Below are 12,239 nucleotides of genomic sequence, written 5' to 3' on the forward strand. Positions count from 1 at the left end.
TACAAATGTCACCACTATTTTCATCCTTGGATGACAGGCCCATAGTACCATGACACATCCAGGTCGAACACCTGAGGGTACCTTTCAGGTATAGAAGTACCACACCTTAGCTGGGCAAACCAGAGAAGAAGCATCCATGCTATCACGAGGCGCTGAAGTGCCTGCACGTAGACACTCCATGCGCAGTGGTCTGACATCCCTTGGGGGTGTCCAACTCGAGACCAAGACAGAGTCCTATGTTCAATCCCATCAGGTAATAGGGTTGGCTCTTTCCTGAGGGGATTTTTGTCTTTTTACCCATATACATGCTAGATAAACTTAGCTAGGATTAGCATTTTAGGAGTATGCATTATTACTGCCATAAATCTATATGCCTGCATATATTCACTCTTTTAGCACCATGGTAGAATTCTACCTTTTATTTATTTTGTTGGTGCTTTTAATCTTATGTATCTTTTTCTGTCTAATGGTTGTTGCAGCACACGATTTTTATACTAGAATGACGCTGGTTCAATAAATACTTCTCGAAAACGTCCCCATCATTTATTCTTTGTATTTCTCTGAGACCGAGTGAGCACGAGTGACTGAGCCAAAAGTAGTACAATTTCCACAATGTTCGATAGTTACCAGAAATTATTCACTCCTTGGTAAGGTTGGGGGGCCTATAGTGGGACTGTGAGCCAGCTGGTCTACAGGCTAACATATCCTTTGGGGGTGTCTGGAATCAGTCTGGACACCAATCCCGCACAGATCCTATATAGATTTATAGGAACTAAACGACAATTACAACCCATCGAACTGCAGTCACTGCTCCATGAACAAGCATACAAGGAAGAAAAAAAATATAAGCCCTCTCAAGGAGTGTCTGACGAAAACAAGCATTGGCAAAGCTAATAGGTTTCGCCTATGAAAAAACTATTGGCTTTGTCAATGTTTTTTTACATGTTGCACAGCAGCTGAACTTCTGTGCAACATGGCTTAAATTTAAAAAAAACGCTATGACGCAGTCAATGCTGGCCATGTCATAGTGTTTGTTTTTTACTTTAAGCCAGGTAAAAAAAACATTGACAAAGCAAATAGATTTTGCATTAGTGAAGCCTTTTGAATATTGAAGCCTTTTGACTTTTAATATTATTCCTGAAAGTCTCTATGTACTGGTTCATATAGATGGAGTTTGGTTAAATGAACTTTGTTGAAAAAGGGCATCTAAGAGCAACCATCAACCATTTGTATCCGATGCTATTAATTCAACGTTAATGGATTTGTAATATACGATTACCACACCACCATTGTAATTACTAGCTAGTACATTTTTAAAAATCCTACTCACTGCTTTTTTATTTTAAGATATTCAATGGCATTACAGTAAGACTTTTGCGGAAGTTCTGCTAAAGTATTTTAGTTTCGATAATTGTATCAATCTTTTTGTATCATGATACCCCTTGCATATCAAGATACTACATGAAATGTAGTAGCAATGAAGAAATGTATGCACATACATTAGGGCAACACGTAATAATGTCCATAAAAAAGAAAGAGTAGCCAAAATATATACTTATTGAACATAGTAAAGAGTGAACAGATACACGCATAAATAAGAATCAAAAAGAAAACAAGAAATTAGAGCTCTGGAGAAGGAAGAAAAACAGAAATCAAAATAGTCAGTTATGTTAGGGTATATGAGATTAGCCAATCGGAGACCGATTACGGAAGCCCATGGCAACGCCAGTGTGGACAGCGCTGGAGCCTCCTGGACGACCAAAACCAGTATTGTGGGAGGGGTTTCCCCGCCCTGTACCCGTGCCTGCCTGCACCTGCTCCATGCCCAGTGGACACAAACAAGTGATTTTGCGGCATTGGTGCGAGACGTTAAGCTACAGGCATCGGTGGAGGCGTCAGGCCATCTTGCCGCCCTGCTGATCTTGTCCCCTCTGTCTTGTGCACTTGCAGCCGGACGCGGTGAGAGGTAAAGTGACATGCAGGCGTGGGTCTGAAGGCCAGTTGAGTGGTGAGGAATGTCTAAAGTTGTGCACGCAGCGGAGGCACCCAGGTCAGGACATGTGTCCAGTGACTTCTGTGTTCTACGCTCCTCTAACCTGTCCTCCCCCAGACTATAAACAGCTTCATCCTCCCTTCTTGCTGAGAGACCTACTCCTCCAGAGTGTCAAGAGTTGTGTGCATGCTTGTGCCCCCTCCCTCCATTAATACGGGTAAATTCCCATGGGCAGCGCACTACCGATTGGGTGGTTAGAATATTTATCAGACAGAAGCAGGGGAGCATAAAAGCTCCATAGATTATTTGCCTTGGCTCTCCCTTCACCATAAAAGTGACCACATTCGCTTTGCAGTGTTGTTTGTAGGATGGGTACACAGTCTTACACAAAGTTGATTGTGAACATAAAGCCGTAAGAATTTAGCAACAGTATCTAGCAGTTCATGGCAGGGTGGTTGTTAGCACAGCCACATTGGGTTGAGCTTAAACTTGTGGAGATGGCCCCAAATAGGTTGGGGTGCGGTTTGTAAGCTCAGTGACTGCCCCCGACAAATCCAACAATATATCAAGCACTTTAAGGAGACTGGTAAAATGAGATCAGGCACAGACAGAGACTGAGCAAAAGCGACCGAAATACAAAAAGCCTACAAGGAAGCCTAAGAAAGACAAGTCACCAGACAACCGAACAAAAACAGGTGTAGTCAGGACAACCCATTGGTATTGCCAATTCAGACACTATGAGGGACAATAAATCGTAGTGGTGAATTCACTTTCTTAAAGGATCAAGCTTTATGCCCTGTCCAAAGTCTAGCGTAAATTCGAAAGAAGCTGTAAAAACAACAGCCCCAGCAATGAGTCAAAGACCAGGTGGTAACATCATCACTACCCAGGTCCATGCGTCAAACTATCAACATTCAACGCCAAGACTTGTCCTAAGACCGGACTCAATCCAGTCCTCTATGCAGGAAACCAACAACTGTATTAATACTATTCATTTTATCGAAGAAGAGATGGATCATTTTTGCTTGCACTCAATTTCATTAACAAATAAAACTGATTTAATGCAGACAATGGAGATTAAGATCATCCATCTGGCTGACGATTCTGAAGAGCGCGCACAATCCACAACTGAAATTTCAAGTTGCTTGGAACCTTCTACCCAAGAGGACGCAAACAACGGTTAGAAGTTGTCAAGATGCGGCTCATTCATTAATACGTGGTTCCAGTTTGAGGGTACAGACTATAATGCCTTTCACACCTCAGTACTAAAGACAATAAGGGAAATGAAAGAACCATGCATTGGCATTGAGAGCAATGAGAACCAAGATATCTTCAATTTAAGAGCGCAGAAGATCTCAAACTTACGCTTCTCATTATTAAACATCCTACAAACATCAAACAGGGAACCTTATATGCAGTAGGAGAAGTTGGACATCTAGATTGAGCTCATGAACCTAATATTCGTCCATATTTCGGGTATTAATGCAAAACTGGAAAAATTGACAACAAGATAACAAGAGTGCAAGAAAAGAACTTACCAGTTCAAACAGATCAGACAGATTGTGGGTGTGATCCAATTATTGCCAAGTTATGCTCTATACCAGCCCGTTTTAACGAGTATCTTCAACATAAGGAAAAACTATAAGGCAGAAACAACAACTTATAGGCATATCCTACAGTTGAGCAATTGCCCCCAAGTTGCGACAACAGAGAAGCTCAAGACGTCGGAGCCAAGGAAGGCACTCAGCTCCTTGGATGCGGTACCTACAACTAAACCGGAACCAACTGAACAAGTACTCCACCTACCCGGCCAGCCATTGGAGAAGAATTTGGAACAGAGCAAACCTATGATCCCAGTCCAAAATAAGAGGCAGAAGAAACGTGCTAGGAAGGCAAGAAAGAACCTCGAGGGCATAGTGAAAGACGACTCATGAAGTAACAAACTATAAACACTCTCAGAAGCCAAGGAGGAACAACAAAACTTAGCAACTGTAAGCACCTCAATGAACCTAGTTAGGAACAAGGTGATTGAGGAGAAGCAGTCAAATTTGGATTCATTATATTCGTCGCAAATAACATCTGACATGACTGATAACCTACAGAAGGCATGGAACAGTGTGCAGATTCAAACTGGCCCTGTTCAGAGTGCACAATATGGAAGAAAGGTGAAGTGCACCTGGCAACACACACAGGATCTAGAAGCAGATAGGATTGTATCCCTTGCAACACAAGAAATAATGTGGTACAAATTAAATATGGCAATTGATCATGCCCCTGTAACATCAAATAAAGGGAGAGTCAATAGCAAAGTACTGACTGAAGGCCAAACATCTGGTGGTCAAATTATCACATTTTCAAACAACGAGCCTGGAAAAAACCCACGTGAAGCCGTTCAGCGGGCCATCATTTAAAGAACCCCTTCTAAAGTTATAGGATAGTAGTAAACAGTATTAGCCAGTTCCTTCCACGATAAACTGAGCCAGCCATACCTTGGCTCTGCCTTGAATAAGTCAATTTTACAGCACATTCTGTCAGTGAGATTGATGGTACTACCAATAAAAGACATCAACAGCTGATGGGAAACATTAGAGGTTGTTACTACCTGCAGATTGTGTCACCAGTATGAGGAATCCATGGCCCACATGGTCTGTATATGTCACCGTTTAAATTACGCACGTCGCACTTTACTGAAACCCTTGTTTAAAATATGGGATACGCACCTGTTTAGATGACATGAAACTTCTCTTTAAGCTGGAGATCCAAATGGAACTAGCAAGATTAGCGAAATTTGCCCACAAGGTGAAAGAACTATTACATTATGACACAGTCAAAGTCAAACTGTAGTTTTAAACTTGCGGTCCCCTTTTTTTCTTAAATTAGCAATCACCAGAATGTTTTAAATAAATGATTATGTCTTTTATATTACTAACAGTTTTGTTAAATGAAATGATCATGTTTTATTTATGTTCAAAAATGTGTCTGGACGGAGTATCCTCCAACCAGCCTTTTTTCTTTTGTTAACAATTTTTATTAATTGAAACAATAAACACATTCAAATTAGTAAACATTAATATGCAAAGATATGAGGGAGCTGTCCAAACATCACACCCACAAAACACTGATTTGGAGAGGCCACTTCACTCCTCCATCACCTACAATGCATTCTAAGCAAAAGCGGAGTTCAAACTGGCAAATCTTGCTAACTCCCCAGTATGTGTCGCAAGGCCAGCATGACATCATCAATAAAGGAAATATAAGACTGTTTGCCTAAATTACAACACTGAACAATATTAAATCCTCAGACTTGTTATCCATCAAATTTCTTTCCAGCGAGCACCGTAGGCTACCAGATCAAACCCACTCCACCTGGAGAACAGAGGATAATACACTCTTAATTATGAACACCACAGGGAGGAGCTACTCTAGCAAAACAAGATGGCCGCGTAGACTCCCGGCTCCGCCGACTCCTGCCAGAAGATCCTGTTATTTATCCTGTTTTTGCGCCCTGCCTCAGTGTGTATGAACCCGACTAGAGATTAATGGTGTGATCCCGAGATTTCTACCAGTTTGGTAGACAAAGATACGTTGTGTGGCAGTTTGCGGCTTAGACCAGCTTGGAAGCCGGGGTCCCGAGTACTGGCCCAGCCGGGTTTCAGTTGAACAACATCGGCTGTAGTTGTGTGACAGGGTCCGGTCTACCGAAGTGGAAGGTTTTTTGGATCGATGTTAACGACGATTGGCTGACTTGGTGAATATCGATGGAGGGGTGACAATGCACAATTGAAGCGGTGGACGGGGGTCCCTGGCCCGATGGCCCTGTTAGGGCCCCGCCTGTGTTCGCTGGGTTGGGATCTCCGCCTGCGGTGGCGAAGTCCGGATTGTTATTGTAACCAACGATAAGTTCCCCTCTGCAGTCGTCCGTTACGCATCCACCTGTTCCCCCGGGGGAGACCGGGCTCTCTGGGGACGTGAATATGACCGAAACCGAGCGAGGAGTGGTGGAACGGACAGAGAGTGACCCGTCACTACGAACTGTGCTGGCAGCCATAGGGTCACTTCATATTTGCGTTGAAGCCCACTTTCATAAAATGATAGCGCGTTTGTCTGAAATTGGGCGGATTGGACCGGACCCTGCTTCACTACAAGAAATGAAACGACTCGAGATACCCAAGATGGCCCCTTCGATGGAGGAAGCAGACCCCGTACTATGGGAGGTGTCGGAGCCTCTGACCAGTGTATTGGGTGATGAGAACGAGCTCGATGCCACAAATGGATTGTCAGGCCTACGATCGTTGCCGACTATGGAAAGACTACTTGTTGTTCCCTTTCCGGAGACTTTTGATGGGAACTGTTATTGGTTTGAAACTGCGTCACTCCCCTATACATCGGCACCGCTAAGATGGCGGACGAAACAACGTTGGGAGTTCATAACGGTGAGGGGAGTCTCTGGACCTGACGGAGTTCTCAGCACTTACATCTCTCTGCTACGTCTCGGTTTAAACTCTGCTACAGCTTCTTCGTGCTTGGATTATCCTGCGGAAGCGACAGTTCGTCCGGAAGGGGCTCACACGTCTGATCGGAAGGGTCAAGGATGAGACTGAGTGACTGGGTTTGACATCGAGTCTTGCTGGACCTGGGGTTTGCTAACATGATGCTTTCGGGAGGCTGGGCGGTGTTTGAAGTTTCCTTTGTTGCGATACGTATTTGCAGGCTAATAGATTTCTTGACCTCAGTCTGGGGATTCTTGGTTCTGGCGGGGGGAGGGGAGACCAGGGGCATGTATGAAGATGCCCTCCTCCATTTTCTACTTTTTAGTACTTAGTTAGTTGGGGCGACAGGCACACTGCTAGTTGGGGTTAGGCGACAGCCATATGCAGGGGTGCAGGGTGGGGGGATGGGTTTATTGTTTTGTCTTCATTTTTGTTTTTATGGGTTTTTTTTCTTCGCACTCTCTTTCACTTTTCTTTTATAAGTGTAGTTGGTGGAACATCCTGACTCTGATTGTATTCTAGTATCTGGTGCTCATGCTTCTTCTAGTATCCTGATTTATGGGTGGGCAGGCTCTGAGGGCTTGCGCTTAATGTGGATCGTATATTGTACTTTTGCATATCCTGCTTCTCAAACATTAGGGTAGGCGTCTCAACCATTTTTTCGTTGCTTAGGATCTACCCTGTTTCTATGCCTGTTCGCCTTATTATTATGTCTGAATGTATGGCACCTGGTATGTCTATTTCCTTCTCGGTTTTGAAAATAATAAAAAGATTTAAAAAAAAAAATTATGAACACCAGCTGACAGTTTAAAACATGGGGTATAACACTTTCAAACCTTATAAAATCACGCTACCCTCTACTCCTGTTAATGCCAGTCAGAAGACCAAGAACTGCCCGCAGCATAATGGGAACAGCTGTTCAAACAAAAAAAGGAACCAGGCTCAATGGCACTGGTTAGCGTCAGCCTTAAATGTCCCCAAGAAAAGAGTAATTCCCTACACAATGGACTAGTAAGCCCCAGGAGTTCTCACTAAACATCCTCTCCTGGAACATTGCTGGACAAAGCATACATTTCATGATGGTGTTCCCCAAGCAAATAGGGAAAATATGAGATTACTGCTCTTCAAAAGACTTGGCTGATTCATCCTGTGCAACTGGCAGGCCACTGTATCAGGATGAGGTCACAAGATCACATCTATTTGGAGACCAAAGGCGGGCCTCGCAGTATATGTAGCGACAGCATTAAACAACTCCTCGAAGCAACTACTCTGTTCAGCCCCTGGTCTACAAATAGTTATGTTTAGCACATGGCAAAAACACCCAACACTAACGGTAATATTGATTAACGTGGGAAACGTCGTTTACAACGCGGTGTTAACACCGCACGACCTTTTCCACGCAGCTATTACAACGCAAGTCATTACTATGACTTGCGCTGGATGGCGCTGTGGGATAAGGAATGTTGTAATTTTATATTCCAAAACCTTCCCTACTGTTACGGGGACTGGTGTTGGAATATAAAATTATAAAATTCCTAAATCCGCGCCCTCCAACGCAAGTCGTTACAAATCTGCGATGTCAAGTACCGCGCTCTAAAAGATCGCGTTGTACTGACATACATCCATTAACGTCTATGCATAACCCAATATACAAGAAAATACTGCACTATTCTAAAAACTCATCTCCAATAATAATCCACATTTGTAAAGCGCACAATCACCCGTAAGGGTCTCTAGGCGCTGGGAGCCGTCAGGAAGATTAAGCAAGCTATTGCCCAGAGTCACATGGTGCTGGGCCAATCTGCCGCCGGTGCCGGGGATCGAACCGTGATCCCCAGATTCCGGAGTCAGTCGCCCTAGCCGCAGCGCCACACCTCTTCCATTCGCGGCGCCACACCTCTTCCATCTCCAAGATAACGGAAGTAAGGTTTGCGACTCCTACCAGGGAAATATTTGTGCCTCTTCCATCTCCAAGATAACGGAAGTAAGGTTTGCGACTCCGACCAGGGAAATATTTGTGAGAGGTGATTTAAACACCGATCTAATTTACAACCCAGTCGAAGATGACCAATTGGTTGCAGAAAAATACATTTGGACTGCTCTCCCACCAAAACGCCCTGACCTCAATGGGTAGCAACTAGTTACAGCCTTGGAACATCTAAGCTTGAGAGAGTTAAATGGCAGATCTCAGGGCGACACGCCTCCAAGGTACACACATTACAGTGCAAACTCAAGATCAATAATAAACTATACCATCCTCTTGGCCTTTACTAATGCACCTGAGGAAACATACAGCCAAATATACTATGCACAAGTGCCCCAGCTGAAGTAGGCCTGCTAAATACAATCAATTTGAAGTAGTTGAGGTAGACAGACAGATCACTTCCGAACCTGGCCAGCTTTGGAGACAAAGGAGTCTAGCAACACCACCAACTGCTCCCAGACAGAGGCATGGACTGATTTTTCAATTAGATTGCTGACACGCGCTCCTGTAGTAAAACATCTCAGGAGGCAAGTTGTCCACCAACCAGACGGTTTGACAAACAAGTGCCGAGCCTTACAAATGGAACTAAGAAGAAAAGAGTGCAAGAAAGTCAAACACCCCAATCCATACTTCGGAGAAAAGAAATAAAACTTGAGGAATTAATACAAAAAAACTACTTTGGAATGGCCAATAAATGAAAACAGATTAACTGGATAAAACTTCTCTTCAATGCCAAACAAGCCAACACCAGAGCCTTCTGGGAAACCGTAAATGGTATTAGCAGACCCACAAGAGTAACAAACTGCTTCCTTAAGTGTGCCGGAGAAAGCCTGGGTCGTTCACCTGACCAAGACGTTTACCAAATATATAAGCATAGAAAAAACAGTAGAGGACAGCAGTTACAACACTAGGGATAAGGGAACAGAAGACATCACCCCTTCAAAAAAACCCGGGTCCAATCAACTTATTTATTACCTGAGACTGTCCCTCCGGAATGCTTCAACACTTTTCTACAGACAAGGTGGCGAAGGTGATAACGGCAAGGTGCAGAGATGGTGCACCAGGGCCAAATGACATTCCGCAGGCTATTTTTAAACTCGATCCTAAATACTGGCCAACTCTGCTCTCAGAAGAGGGGGAGTAACAGGCCTAATCCACGGGAGCTGGAGAGGGTCAATAATAAATCCAGCCTTCAAGGGGGGTGATCAGTCTAACCCTACCAACTACAGCCTAATAGCGCTTCATAGACTCAGAAGCAAAATTACTATTCAAAGATAATCCTCAAGGAACTGGTTGAATGGTCAAACACCAACAACTTGGTCCCCGTTAACCAGGCAGGGTTCCGAAGAGGGTTTGTTAACATCACGAACATCTTAGCAGTTACAACGATAGCAGACAAGTGTTAAGTGCCTGCGGAAATAGTTGCATCTATGCTTTATATACTTCAAAGCATCAGGCCTCCTGTGGGGAAAATAAAGGGAGTGGAGACTCCCATTTAAAATTCTAGGCGCCATTGAGCAATTGTACACATAATGGGATCCAAGTTAAACTAACCAAGGGCACAAGACTATCAAGAAGAATTACTATGGAAGTAGGCCTTAAACGAGGCTGTGTTCTAGCCCCACATCCGTTCAATTGGTTTATGGAAGACCTGTCTTCAAGACTTGACCAGATAAACTCCCACCCACCATGTCTGGGTAGTTTGAGCCAGACACACCTTTTCTGCGCAGAGAATATAGTCCTCCTCAGCCAAACAAGAGTGGCACTCCTAAGGTCATTTACTAAATTAGCAGACTATGTAAAGGTTAACAAATTAGAAACCAATACAACAAAAACGAAAATATTATCTACCAGGAATCGACCTGGGCCACCACTCAGAATCAAGCTTGGAGAGGCAACTCTAGAAGAGGTCAGCAGCTACAAGTGCTCGAGTTTGTACATCAAAAAAGGACTAAACGTCCAAGTGCAAAAACAGCACGTCATCAAGAAAGGAAAGCCCTGACCTGTGCATTCTGTGCACTTGTAAAAAAAAAGCTGGATGGTCCCTCCTATAAGCCATTATTAACAGTTATAGCAGCTGTATTGCTACCAACAGTGGCATATGCAAGTGTTGTCATGCATTGTAAAGAAGCTTCGCTCCGGGACAAATTACAAATCAACGCATATAAGCGAGTGCTTAGCCTCCCACAGAATGTGCCACCTGCAATTCGCCTGAAATTCGGCTTTATGCAACAAATCTTAGGGAGAAGCGACACCACAATCAAAACATGGTATAAAACACGGTCAGACCTATGGAAGTCTATTAAATAACACCCTGTGGCAGGCATTGGAAAAAGATCCCGTTCCATCCATAGTGAATACGTGCGGTCATCATTGGAAGCAACAAATACAACAGATCTATAGAATAAGAACCTGGCTTTTCCAGCCCTCCGCAAAGTAATATATAGAGCAACTAAAATGCACTCACTTTAAGATAAAAGAATAATAACTAACCAGCCGCTAGGATGGTACTTCAATCTTTTAACATCCTGAAACCGGCCCCGTACCCAAGTACAACGTTCAAGGTCCACATAAAGAAAAAGCTGATGACCACTCTTTTTGGCACTCTGCCATCCTTGGCTAACCAGCCATCCTGGAAATAAAATGACCCAAGGACATGTTGATTATTTGGTGCTTCAAAGGAGGCTATTACTCATCTTGTCTGTGTATGTCACTTTCTAAAGCGAGCACCTGTTTAACACTGAAAAAAATGTTTTACAGCAAGGGCATCAAATCTTGCAGGACGGCTATAATAATAGGACTTGATCCATCCAATCCTCAGATCAACTGAAAAATGATGAAAAATGTGACTTTATATGAAAAAATGATCCTATCGGAACGTTCTTGACCTACCAGAACATTGAACATAAGCAGTATACACTCAAAAGTTTACATATGATGATTTCAGAGAAAGCGCAAGAATAGGGGTTGAGGCAAACAAGCTTGCACCTAGCTATTACAATTGGCTAATTCAATAAAGTGATGGTGCTCAAAACCAGGAGGTACACCCCTCTTCACCCCCTATTTGGGAAAACCAAATACAAAACAGTCACAAATTGGAATTAGCACCCATCCAAAATTATAAAATTTCAGAATTTCTTCATATATCGGATAAAATGTCCAGACATAAATTCAAGAGAGCAGGTCTAAAATCCACTTGCAATAGAAAATTGTTCTTTATTGATGTACTTCAAAAATTTCTTTATAAAATCCAAATCATCAGAAATTTAGCCAACGCGTTTCATCTCTGTCGAGACTTCTTCAGGGCTCAAATTGGAAGTATTGGTGATTAAGTTGTAATTCACTAGTACAAATGGCGTAAACAGACCTAATCAGATGATAGTGATCATGTGGATGGTCACAAGGTGATCTCAAATTGATGCTTGTATCATTTCCCAAAATTTCACTGGAAATGCAAGACGAATTAATCTGTGCAATAGTAATCAGTCCTCAATGTGCCGGATATCTGGCTTTAATAGTTGAGCGCCGCGGTTGCAAGAAAAGGCATGGTGGCCGAGAGCAAAGCAAGACGACAGTGTTCGTAGCGTATTCTCCACTTCTTGAATACCTCAATTACCATAATGGAACTGGATGTGTGTCTGTTTGTTCTCCAACATGGACAGGTGGCATCACAACTCTGGCTCAACTCAATGCCTCCCCAGTTAAGGTATCATTGAGCAGTTTTCATCCCTTTCTCCAGTTTGACAAAATAAAAAGCAGTGCAGTCATGGAC

General features: G+C 43.2%; 1 protein-coding gene across 1 annotated transcript in view; it reads right to left on the bottom strand.

Annotated features, from left to right (window-relative positions):
- Positions 1–12,239, bottom strand: part of HSPH1 (heat shock protein family H (Hsp110) member 1) — a 735,818-nt gene that overhangs the window by 653,416 nt on the left and 70,163 nt on the right. The window lies entirely within an intron of this gene.

Source organism: Lissotriton helveticus, chromosome 8 (assembly GCF_964261635.1).
Source record: "Lissotriton helveticus chromosome 8, aLisHel1.1, whole genome shotgun sequence".
In the NCBI taxonomy this organism is placed as follows: Eukaryota; Metazoa; Chordata; class Amphibia; order Caudata; family Salamandridae; genus Lissotriton; species Lissotriton helveticus.